Source organism: Elaeis guineensis, chromosome 2, assembly GCF_000442705.2.
Source record: "Elaeis guineensis isolate ETL-2024a chromosome 2, EG11, whole genome shotgun sequence".
Classification (NCBI taxonomy): domain Eukaryota; kingdom Viridiplantae; phylum Streptophyta; class Magnoliopsida; order Arecales; family Arecaceae; genus Elaeis; species Elaeis guineensis.
Window position 1 is genome coordinate 35,702,432 of NC_025994.2, and position 12,958 is coordinate 35,715,389.

General features: G+C 36.7%; 1 non-coding gene across 1 annotated transcript; it reads right to left on the reverse strand.

Moving 5' to 3' along the window:
- Positions 1-12,635: 12,635 nt before the first annotated feature.
- LOC140855978 (small nucleolar RNA R71) lies at positions 12,636-12,741 on the reverse strand. Its single transcript, XR_012139418.1, has one exon. It is a non-coding gene; the product is annotated as a small nucleolar RNA R71 (small nucleolar RNA).
- Between the last annotated feature and the right edge of the window lie 217 nt (positions 12,742-12,958).

Consider the following 12,958-nt stretch of genomic DNA (forward strand, 5'->3'; position numbering starts at 1 on the left):
GCTTTGGCCCATCCCCAGCCACAGGAGTCTACTATTGAGGTCACAGACCTCACTGCAGAGGCTGGCAGGCTCAGAGGAGCACTAGAAGGTGGATATGAATTACTGAGGAAAGAGATCCGAGGATCGAGTGAGCATGCTACCACTCAGTTCACTGCTCTACTTCAATCTATTTTCAGAGCACTGAACGTACTTGATTCTATCAGACTCATGGTATCAGCCCTAGCATCTCAGCGTTCTCAGCCACCCAGTTCATCTCGCTCTCCCACTCGTGGCAGAGGCAGACGGGGTAGAGGACGCACTTCTGATCCATCATCTCCTCACCCTATCTCTGATGACTCCGATCATTGACTTATCTTGATCTTTACTAGATCCTAGGTGTTAGTATCTTGTTCTAGGATCTATACCTTGGGGCCATGTATTGACAATTAGCTGGTTGAATTTTATTTTTAAGAATTATGTATTGAAACAATTATGATATTAATGGAATCATCTTTTACCTATATGATATTGATCATATTTTGGTTATATATATTCTCCTTGTTGAAATATTGTCTTCTCTTTGTTGTTGTTTGCTGTTGATAATTGCTATATTAAGGGGGAGCAAACATCTGTGATATACTCTAAAAGGGGAGAAATTAAAGAATATTTCTAAAAAAAAAAAAAAAAAAAAAAAAGGGAATAGTTAACCATGTCTGATGATGTCAAAAAGGGGGAGAAAGTAAACAATTAAACAAAAAGCAAGCAACTCACTAAAAGCAAAACCCTAAATTATGAAAGAAAAAGGGGGAGAAATTAAACAAAAAAAAAAAAAAAAAAAAAAAGCAACTCATCAAAGGCAAAACCCCAAAAGCAAAATTACAAATTATGAGAAATTAATTGAAGAATTTAAAGTACAATGCTAAGTACAATGCAATTATGTAACTTTTAAATTACTTCTTTACATATGCTCTGATTTACCTTAAAAATTTAAATATGCTCTGATATATTTCAAAATTCAAACTTGCTCTGATATATCTTTTGAAATTTACCTTGATACATCTTAAGAAATTTAACTTACTCTGATACTCCCTAAAATTTCTTTTAACTTGCTCTGATACATTATAAAATTTTCTCTGATACATTACAAAATTTGCTCTGATACAGTGTGAATTTTCTTGATACATTACAAAATTTGCTCTGATACAGTGTGAAATTTTCTCTGATACATTACAAAATTTGCTCTGATACAGTGTGAAATTTTCTCTGATACATTACAAAATTTGCTCTGATACAGTGTGAAATTTTCTCTGATACATTATAAAATTTGCTCTGATACATTACAAAATTTGCTCTGATATAGTGTAAAATTTTCTCTGATACATTACAAAATTTGCTTTGATACAGTGTGAAATTTTCTCTGATACATTATAAAATTTGCTCTGATACAGTGTGAAATTTTCTCTATTATATTATAACATTTACTCTGATACATTGTAAAATCTTTTCGGATAACATTGTAAAAATTATTTTTTTCTTGCTCTGATATATTAAAAAAATTTATTTTTCTCTCTTGCTCTGATATATCTTAAACTCAAAATGATCTAATACTCTTTTCAAATGTTTATGAAAATGGACAAACTATTTTTGCATATGACCATTTATATCACATGCCAAAAGAATCATATTTTTCAAGCATATACACCTATAGTGCATTTTTTTTGAAATTAATGCATTCACATAAATGCTTTTGTTCAAGTGTTTTGTCATCATCAAAAAGGAGGAGATTGTTGCTCCTAGATTGATTTTGATGATTACAAAGCAGATTGAAGGGATACAAATAATTTTAAAATGAAAAAGTCCTTATGCTCTTCAAGGGCAAAATTGTAATTTCACTAAAATCCTGATTTGATAGTACCATTTGGTAGAACAAATGATTTGAAATCTATTGGTGAAAATTTCATTGTGTTTGGACTTATATTTTTGAAGTTATGAAGGTTTGAAGTGCATGAGTCGACTCATGAGTCAACTCATGGCACTGTGAGCTGATTGGCACGCAAAAATTCTCCTTGGCATGCTAGTTTTCTGGCTTGGCACGACCTGTGAGTCGACTCATGAGTCGACCCACAAGGCATGAGTCGACTCATGAGTCGACCCCTGCTAATTTGAGCCAAGAATTTCCAGAAACGCATTCTCTGATTTTTGCAACAGAGGTCGACTCATGAGTCGACCCCTGAAGCATGAGTCGACTCATGAGTCGACCCCTGCGACGGGAAATGTCAGCAACGACTATTTTTTTGCCCATTTTAATTGCCTTTTATGCTTCCTAAAATTGCTCTAACAGCTCTTTATCTGCCTAAATTATTTTCTCTTGCTTCTAATGTCATAAAATGCTTTAAATGGTGAAAGAAATTGCAGATTAAATAGCAGATCAAATGTGAAATCAAAGTAGAGAAAAACAGAAGAAAGGATCCGAAATCTGCACGAAAAAGCTGAGATCAACGAAATATCCAAAAAGAAAAAGAGAGAGGATCCACAATATACAAGAGAGATTGTGAAAGAGAAAAGCAAGAGCATTCAAGAGGATCTTTCAAGCCTATTGTTCAACCTTGATCTAGAGATCTTCCAAAGCTTTCAAGAGATCTTCAATCAACAATCAACCTCTTCTCAAGCATTTGTTCAAGCGTTCATCCACCTTGAAAAATTCGAAAAGGGGTTCTTCATTTGAGTAAAGTTTTTATTGTTATATTCGCTCATTTAAAGGAGCTGTTATTGTATTAATCTGTGCTCAAAATTTTCTAACTCTTTGTGAGTTTTAGTTCTTGTTTTTGGAGGATTTCCAAAACAAGGAAAGGTTGATCCGAACCTGAAATCGGAGTGTTTTGGGTTTACTTGTACCCGGAAATAAGTGATCTAGCTTGGGATAGCTAGTGTCGGAGTTTCCGACGTTTTGTATTCGGGTTGAATACAAAGTATAGTGGATTGAATTTCCCAAGTAGGAGCTTGGGGAGTGGATGTAGGTGCAAGGTTAGCACCGAACCACTATAAATCCTTGTGTTTGTGGTGTGCTTTATCGCTTCACTTTATTTCTTTATTATAATCTTACATTCCTGCTTTAGATAATTAATATTGAATTAAAGTCTTTGTTTTATTCTTCATAAGTAATCAGTTGGGCTTAAAATTTTTAGAAACCCAATTCACCCCCCCCTCTTGGGTTGCATAGCTGGGCAACAAAGGATTTTGAGCTCAATAGGATAAGAAAGCTCAAGAGTTGAACTGAGTGCGGATTGGTTAATTGCTTAGTGTCTAAGGCAAGTGGTTAAAAAAAGTAGTTTTCAATTGGTTCCGTTGACTGACCTGGCCAACTCAGTTGGTGTCTAAGGAAAGCAACGAGCAGGGAACCTCCCACATCTTATGCTTACCTGGCGAGTCAGTTAGTCAGTCTTGAGCTTGGAGTGCTCAAAGGCGGTCTTGAAAGTTAGGAGCTGTCTAGATCTAAGTTAACCATAGGATAGAGAGTCTATGCTTATTTAAGTTGATTGTAATTAACATCTAAACATTAACTAATTTCTCTCTTTTCATAGATTTAAGATTCTTAGGTTCTTCTCTTTAGATTTTCTTCATTCTTTTCTCACTTTATTATAAATATATATATATATATATATATATATATATATATATAAACTAAAATTTTCTGTGTTTGCTCTAAAGTATAATTGTAAGGTGTATGCTTGGTCGTAGATCGTTACGATCAGAAATCCAACCTTTTGATCCAGAAATAGAAAGAATTTTTAGAGCTAACAGATGTAAAAATATGGACCAAAATCAGGAGAATGATCCCCCAGGCAATTGAAGGAGTACTTTACTCCTTCCACATATACCTACTCTCCTTGTATTCAAGTGCCCCCTATGGAGGCCACTCAATATGAAATTAAATCCAGTATAATCCAAATATTACCTTCATTTTATGGACTTAGTAATGAGGACCCTTATAAACATCTTGAAGAATTTCTTGAGATATGCTCAACTGTCAAAATTCACAACTTCTCCGATGATGCTCTTAGGTTAAAATTATTCTCTTTCTCACTTAAGGACAAAGCCAAATACTGGCTACATACTTTGGATTCTGTGACTATATGAACCTGGGACTAGTTGCAAGGAGAGTTTCTCAAGAAATATTTTCCCATAGAAAAAACTAATCAAATAAGGAAAGCCATAACTAGTTTTTCCCAATTAGATGGAAAAATATTTCATGAAACATGAGAGAGATTAAAGGACCTTATTAGAAAATATGCCCACCATGCTGTACCTAAGTGGCAGTTAATCCAATATTTTTATGATGGGCTATCTGAAAGACATCGACAAATGGTCGATGCATCATGCGGTGGGACATTCATGCTGAAAAGTGAGGATGAGGCATGGCAACTATTTGAAATTTTAAGTAAAAATTTATTACATCATATGTCTGCCTCTATTAGAGATAAACCCATGTTAAACCCAAAGGGAGGTGGAATATATGAAGTAGAAAATGCCATAGATATCCATCATAAGGTAGATGAACTATCTCAAAAATTAGATCATCTTTTAAATACTGGACAATCTCCGATTCCACCTAACCCAATCCAAGAAGTTTGTGCATTGTGTGCAAGTCCGAACCATTTTGTTAGTGAATGCCCAGTCGCACCTCAATTTTCTGAGTTTGTGCACGAGCAGGTTCAACAAGCTCAAGTCCAACAAGCTCGCAGACCAGGAAACGATCCTTATTCGAACACTTATAACCCCGACTGGAGAAATCATCCAAATTTTTTTTGGAGACCACAACCAGTGGTTGGCCCTGCCGCACCTCGACCTCAATATCAGGATCCAACATATAGGCATGGACCATACCATCAATTTCAAAATATTTCTCAACCGTCTACTACTGGTCACTGCTCAGCTTTTGAGGAAAAAGTTCTAAAAGCACTAGAATGATTAGAAGTCAACACTCAGACCCTTAACTCCCACACACAATCCATTTCTAAGCTAGAGACCCAAATAGGTCAACCAGTGACTGCATTCAGTAGGAGGGAAGGAGAAAAATTACCTAGCCAACCCGAGAGCAACCCAAGAGGGAATTTGTGATTGAGAGCTCTAATACCCCAAAGTTTTTTTTGAACATGCCAAATCAATCATGACTCTGAGAAGTGGGAAGGTCATTGAACACACTAGTAAAGCCAATGAGACTGACCCTAAATCTCTAACCGAAGCCAAATCACCCAAGAACAAAGAGGACCTAAAAATAGAGAATGAACCAACTGCACCGGAATCATCTTACTTGCCTAAAGCCCCATTTTTGGATGCCCTGAAAGCCCCTATTCCTGTAGATAAGAAGGGAGGAAAACTCGATGAGATATTAGAATTGTTTAAGCAAGTCCAAATTAATCTTCTCCTTCTAGATGCAATCAAACAGGTCCCTGCTTATGCCAAATTTTTGAAGGATTTGTGCACCCAAAAACGTAAATTTAGATCACAAATTCCAAAGAAAGTATGCCTCACTGAACAAGCGAGTTCTGTCTTCCAGCATGCCACTCCTCCAAAGCTTAAGGACCCAGGAGCCCCCATCATTTCTTGTGTTATAGGAGATTATCACATTGAAAAAGCTCTTCTGGATTTAGGGGCAAGTGTGAATCTTTTACCTAGTTTGGTGTATGAACTTTTTGGATTTGGAGAACTGAAACCCATATCAGTCACACTGCAATTAGCAGACAGATCAATTAAGGAACCACGTGGAATGCTTGAAGATGTCTTGGTCAAGGTAGATGAGTTTTACTTTTCAGTTGATTTTTTGATTCTCGATATGGAACTAAGTGGCAACCCAAGATAAATTCCCATTATCTTAGGATGACCCTTCATAGCTACGGCAAATGCATGCATTAATTGTAGGACAAGAGTCATGGCCGTATCGTTTGGGAATAAGAAACTAAGACTGAATGTGTTTGGTGCTTCCCAAGGACCATCAATGGATAGTTCCTTCGAAGTAGATACACTAGAAGATATTATAGAAGATGCAACACCCACAATTCTAGCACCAGACCCCTTAGATACTTGCTTGGCTCACTTCAGAGTGTATGACTTTGAGGAATATATGAAAGAAGTTAACATCTTGTTGGATACACCACACGATAAAACCACTCCTCTATGGACAATCAAGTATGAGCCATTGCCTACATTAGCCAGTACACCAATAGTCCCATCTTTAGAATCACCACCTATGTTAGAATTGAAACCCCTTCCTGCTACGCTCAAGTATGTATTTCTAGGACTCAATGACACCCTCCCAGCAATCATTGCATCAGACTTGACCCCTAATCAGGAAGCACAATTGGTTGGTATTCTGAAGGAACACAAAGAGGCTATCAGTTGGTCCTTTGCCGATTTAAAAGGAATTGACCCCTCCATTTGCATGCACCATATTCATTTTGAGGCAAATGCCAAACCCCATCGAGATATGCAGAGGAGATTGAACCCAAATATGCGTGAAGTAGTAAAGAAAGAGGTGGTAAAGTTGTAAGATGCTGGAATCATCTACCCCATATCCGATAGTAAATAGGTCAGCCCCACTCAAGTAGTACCTAAGAAATCAGGTATTACTGTGGTTGAGAATGAAGAAGGTGAACTGCTTCCCACTCACATATCATCTGGATGGCGAGTATGCATAGATTATAGAAAACTAAATGCCGTTACTAGGAAGGACCATTTTCCATTGCCCTTCATCGACCAAATCTTAGAACGGTTAGCAGGACAAAGTTTTTTCTATTTTCTTGATGGTTATTCAGGGTACAATCAAGTACCTGTATTTTCGGATGACCAAGAAAAGACTACCTTCACCTGCCCCTATGGCACCTTCGCTTTTCGGCGTATGCCATTCGGGCTTTGCAATGCACCCACTACATTTCAACGGTGCATACTGGCCATTTTTTCGGATATGGTGGACAAATGTCTTGAAATTTTTATGGATGATCTTTCTGTGTTTGGAACCACCTTTGAGGATTGTCTCCATAATCTTTCCAAAGTTCTTAAACTGTGTATGGAGACAAATCTTATCCTAAGTTGGAAAAAGAGCCATTTCATGGTGCGGAAAAGAATTATATTAGGACATATTATTTCTGAAAGAGGGATCGAGGTAGATAAAGCCAAAGTTGAGGTCATTTCAAAACTACCACCCCCTACTTCGGTCCGACAAATACGATCCTTCTTAGGTCATGCTGGATTTTATAGACGCTTCATCAAAGACTTTAGCAAGATTTCAAAACCCTTGTGCAATCTGTTGGCTAAGAATACACCATTTGTCTTTGACGAAGACTGTTTGAAAGCGTTCAACACATTACGAACGGCCCTAACAACAGCACCTATAATAAAACCCACTGACTGGTCTATTCCATTTGAGATTATGTGTGATGCCTCTGACTTTGTAATAGGTACTGTCTTAGGCCAAAAAATCAATAAGAAGCCACATGTGATCTATTATGCTAGCAAGACTCTTTCCGATGTCCAATTAAACTACACTACAACAGAAAAAGAGCTACTAGCAGTAGTGTTTGCCCTTGAAAAATTTTGCTCATATCTGTTAGGGTCTAAGGTTCTAGTTTACTCTGATCATGTAGCTCTGAAACATCTCCTCTCAAAGAAGGATACTAAACCGCGTTTGATCAGATGGATCCTTCTTTTACAAGAATTTGATCTGAAAATCTGAGATAAGAAGGGTTCTAAGAATGTGGTAGCTGAACACATCTCCAGGATCTTAGTTGAACACACGATAGGCATAGATGAGGTCAAAGAAAAATTTTCTGACGAACAACTTTTCACAATCTCCTCTAGCCGTCCTCCATGGTTTGCCCATATTGTCAATTACTTGTCAACAGGACAAGTACCTTCTCACTGGACAAAACAAGAAAAGGATCGATTTTTCTCGTAAATTAAACATTATTTCTGGGAAGAACCTGAACTATTCAACTACTGTCCTGACCAAGTTATTCGCCGTTGTGTCCCCGAGAGTGAATTCCAAAGCATTCTCACTTTTTGCCATTCTTCGACATGTGAGAGACATTTTAGTGGAAGAAAAACTACAGCAAAAGTGCTGCAGAGTGGGTTTTATTGGCCAACGCTTTTCAAGGATGCACATGAATTTGGCCAAAGTTGTCTGCGATGTCAGCAAACAAAAAATTTATTCAAGAAGGAGATGATGCCGCTGACCCCAATTTTAGTAGTAGAAATCTTCGATGTTTGGGGGATTGATTTTATGGGACCTTTTCCAGCCTCATTTGGATTCGAATATATTCTGGTGGCAGTTGATTACGTATCAAAATGGGTGGAGGCAATAGCTACACGGACTAATGATAAAAAAATTGTAACTAGTTTTATCCAACGAAACATCATTAGTCGATTTGGCTTCCCAAGGGTGATCATTAGTGATGGGGGGACTCATTTTACGAATAAACATTTTGAAGCACTTATGAAAAAATATAATATTTCACACAAAGTGGCCACACCATATCACCCCCAAACTAATGGTCAGGTAGAGGTGTCAAATAGAGAGATTAAACAAATGCTAGAAAAGATGGTTAGGCCCGATAGAAAGGATTGATCTCTTCGCTTAGACGATGCATTATGGGCTTACTGTACTGCTTTTAAAACACCCATAGGAATGTCTCCTTATCGACTTGTATTCGAAAAAGCTTATCATCTGCCGGTGGAATTGGAACATCGTGCATTTTGGGCCATACGATAATTTAACTTTGATATGAAAAATGCAGGTTTCAATAGGAGACTCCAATTAAATGAACTTGAAGAGCTATGCAATGAAGCATATGAGAGTGTCAAAATTTATAAGGCTCGAACTAAAGCATACCACGATAAATTCATTGCATGAAAAACATTCGAGCCCAATCAAAAAATTTGGCTCTTCAATTCTAGGTTGCATCTATTTCTGGAAAACTTCACTCACGTTGGGATGGACCTTTCATTGTAACTCAGGTATTTCTACATGGAGCGATAGAACTCAAAAATTCTAAACAGGAGAACACCCTTAACATGAACGGTCAGCGATTGAAACCTTACATTGATAGAATTAGTGATGGAAAATTAATTGAATCTATTGATTTAGTGGATCCAATACCGCCATAATACTCAATTCAGTCTGGCTGAAGACGTAAAACTTAGCACTTGTTGGGAGGCAACCCAACGATTTCATATTTTTTTACTTTACCGCAGCTGCAGAAATTTAGAACAAGAGCCTATTAATCAATGAAGCTATCTTCAACTTTCGAAGTAAAATTATCCCAGGTGCACTCTCTCCTTTTATTTTCTTTGCTTTCCTACTCCGTTGAGGACAATGTAGATTAAGTTGGGGGGGGAAAAAATTAATCAAATCCTCGAGTATGGTCAGAAATAATTAGTTTTGTGTATCCAAATTTTATTTTGATTAAGAGTCAATTAGGCATCCTAAACAATGAATGATTAATGGTCAAGATAATTTTAGAGATACTGAGGAATAAATTATTAAGAAAACCCAATGAATGGTAGGGTTTAGACTAGACCAAATTTTAGGAGTGATTCTACAACCCTCTTCTTACTGATCTCAATAAAGAATCTGCTTCATGAGAGATTGGGTGGAAAGGTCGAGGTATGCAAAAATTCTCCTTAAAATTTACATAAAAAAAAAAAAAAACAACAACAACATTGGTTTCCTACTGAGTAACTGGGCCCTTTCGCCTAAGTAAGCATTGTGGTTTGCATAAAAAGGTAGGCAATGTTAAAAAAAAAAAAGTGGATAATAAGGAGACTAAATTGCAAGAAGATAATAAACTTCTCTCCCATTAAGTTAAAGGATTTAAAGAGTAAAGTGGGGAGTTAGTGAAAGAAAAGCTCTTGAAATTTCTTTAGTTAATACTCAGCCACTAATTGGATCAAATTGATAATCCAATGAAATATCTCTTTAATGGTCTGACTAGGTATCATCTACCTTTTGAGATGCCTAACCTAATTTTTGATTCAAGATCGAGTCGGTACACAATGCTGATATATCTATTTTACTCGAGGACGAGCAAAATTCAAGTTAGAGGGTGTGATAAATACTTAATTTAAGTCATTTAAAGCAAAAAATTATATTTAATTTATTTTATTTACTAAGAATTTGATGCTTCTTTTTATGTTTTACAGGAAAGATGATCGCTGATACAAAGAGTCTGATTCATAGATCAAAAAGACTCAAGTTTGAAGAAAATTAGACTTAAAATAAAATTAAAATAAAAGAAGGATGCATACGGTATTATAGAAAATAAAGATACTATGCAAGGAATCCAAAAGGATATAGACGTCATTGTGAAGAAACAAAAGTTTCTTTTTGGAAAAAAAAAGCAATGTTCACGCGACAGTGTTCACGCAGGCGCGCGTGGGTGTGTGCGTGGGTGGACGTGGGTGCGAGCGCGTGGGCATGAGCACGGGGCGGATGCGGGGCAGACGCGAGCGCGGGCGCGAGCGCGGGCGCAAGGCAGGCGCGGCACGACAGGCAAGCAGGCACGTAGGGACAGATGAACAGATGGAAGGAAATATATATTTGGAAATGCTTCAAGAAGAAAAATTTGTATTTTCTTTATCTGCTTGTGATCTTTCCATTTCATCCATCTATTTTTTAGTCATTAGTATTTTCTTTAGTCCCACATCGAAAAATCATGTAAAATCCTCCCTCCTAACACCAATAAAAAGGCTTTTGTACTCCCATTGGAGGAGGAGCCCAGAAATTCTTCTAGAGCCTTGCATAGAGGAATAGAAAGGGACACTTTATGAGCAGCTAGGCTAGCAGTCTCGGGAGTGGAGAAAAAATTTTGTAACGACACAAAGATGGTTTATTGTTCTAAACTTTCTTGTATTTCTTTATATGCAATAAAGATTATGCTTTTTATTTAAATCATCATAAGTTCTTTATTTGCTCTCTTTCATATACTTTTATTTATGCTTTCTTATTAGATTAATATTAGGAATAACTTTTACTTTCCAGAGATGCACCGTGATCTACGGGTATGGGGCGTGCTGAGAAAAGAAGAGTTATTTATCTAGTACTTTTCGAAGACGCACCGTGATCTACAGGTACGGGGCGTGCCGAGGAAAGATAGATATTTTTTCTAAGATTAATCGCATCTATTTAATAAAAAAAAGAGATACAACTCTGCTAGTACAAATTAATTCAAAACTCCCGAGCTCTTTATTTCCTAATTACATCAATTTTAAGATAATTTATTTTCTAAATCAAAACAATACTTCTTTCTTTTATTTTGTAATCTCAACTTAGCCCAAGGTCCCTGAGGATACGATCTCGACTCATCCTACCTACGTAGTGAGTAGAGTTATTTTTGGTGCTATCAATGACTACGCATCAAATTTTGGTACCGTTGTCGGAGACCTTGGCATGGTTGAATTAAAAAAAAAGCCTCTGACATTTCATAACACTTTACTAAAATAGCGTAACCTCAAATATAAAAATTTTTAACATGATTGGACACCTTATTTCTTTGCATCTCATCTCCATAATTAATCTTAAGGGCAATAACCCATTAATCAGATAAGGTGGGGATTTGATCACCCTTTCTTGGCCCACAAATCACTCCCTTGCATTTGCATAACCTAGACCTTAATCTAAAATTAATTAGACGTTGACCCCTAAGGATTTCGAGCTCAATAGGATAAGAAAGCTCAAGAGTTGAATCGAGTGCGGATTGGTTAATTGCTTAGTGTCTAAGGCAAGTAGTTAAAGAAAGTGATTTTCAATTGATTCCGTTGACTGACCTGGCCAACTCAGTTGGTGTCTAAGGAAAGCAACGAGCAGGGAACCTCCCACATCTTATGCTTACCTGGCCGAGTCAGTTAGTCAGTCTTGAGCTTGGAGTGCTCAAAGGCGGTCTTGAAAGTTAGGAGCTGTCTAGATCTAAGTTAACCATAGGATAGAGAGTCTATGCTTGTTTAAGTTGATTGCAATTAACATCTAAACATTAACTAATTTCTCTCTTTTCATAGATTTAAGTTTCTTAGGTTCTTCTCTTTAGATTTTCTTCATTCTTTTCTCACTTTATTATATATATATATATATATATATATATATATATATAAACTAAAATTTTTTGTGTTTACTCTAAAGTATAATTGTAAGGTGTATGCTTGGCCGTAGATCGTTACGACCAGAAATCCAACCTTTTGATCCAGAAATAGAAAGAACTTTTAGAGCTAACAGCTGTAAAAATATGGACCGAAATCAGGAGAATGATCCACCCAGGCAATTGAAGGAGTACTTTACTCCTTCCACATATACCTACTCTCCTTGTATTCAAGTGCCCCCTATGGAGGCCACTCAATATGAAATTAAGTCCAGTATAATCCAAATGTTACCTTCATTTTATGGACTTAGTAATGAGGACCCTTATAAACATCTTGAAGAATTTCTTGAGATATGCTCAACTGTCAAAATTCACAACTTCTCCGATGATGCTCTTAGGTTAAAATTATTCCCTTTCTCACTTAAGGACAAAGCCGAATACTGGCTACATACTTTGGATTCCATGACTATATCAACCTGGGACTAGCTGCAAGGAGAGTTTCTCAAGAAATATTTTTTCATAGGAAAAACTAATCAAATAAGAAAAGCCATAACTAGTTTTTCCCAATTAGATGGAGAAATATTTCATGAAACATGGGAGAGATTAAAGGACCTTATTAGAAAATATCCCCATCATGCTGTACCCAAGTGGCAGTTAATCCAATATTTTTATGATGGACTATCTGAAAGACATCGACAAATGGTCGATGCATCATGCGGTGGGACATTCATGCTAAAAAGTGAGGATGAGGCATGGCAACTATTTGAAATTTTAAGTGAAAATTCATTATATCATATGTCTGCCTCTATTAGAGATAAACCCATGTTAAACCCAAAGAGAGGTGGAATATATGAAGT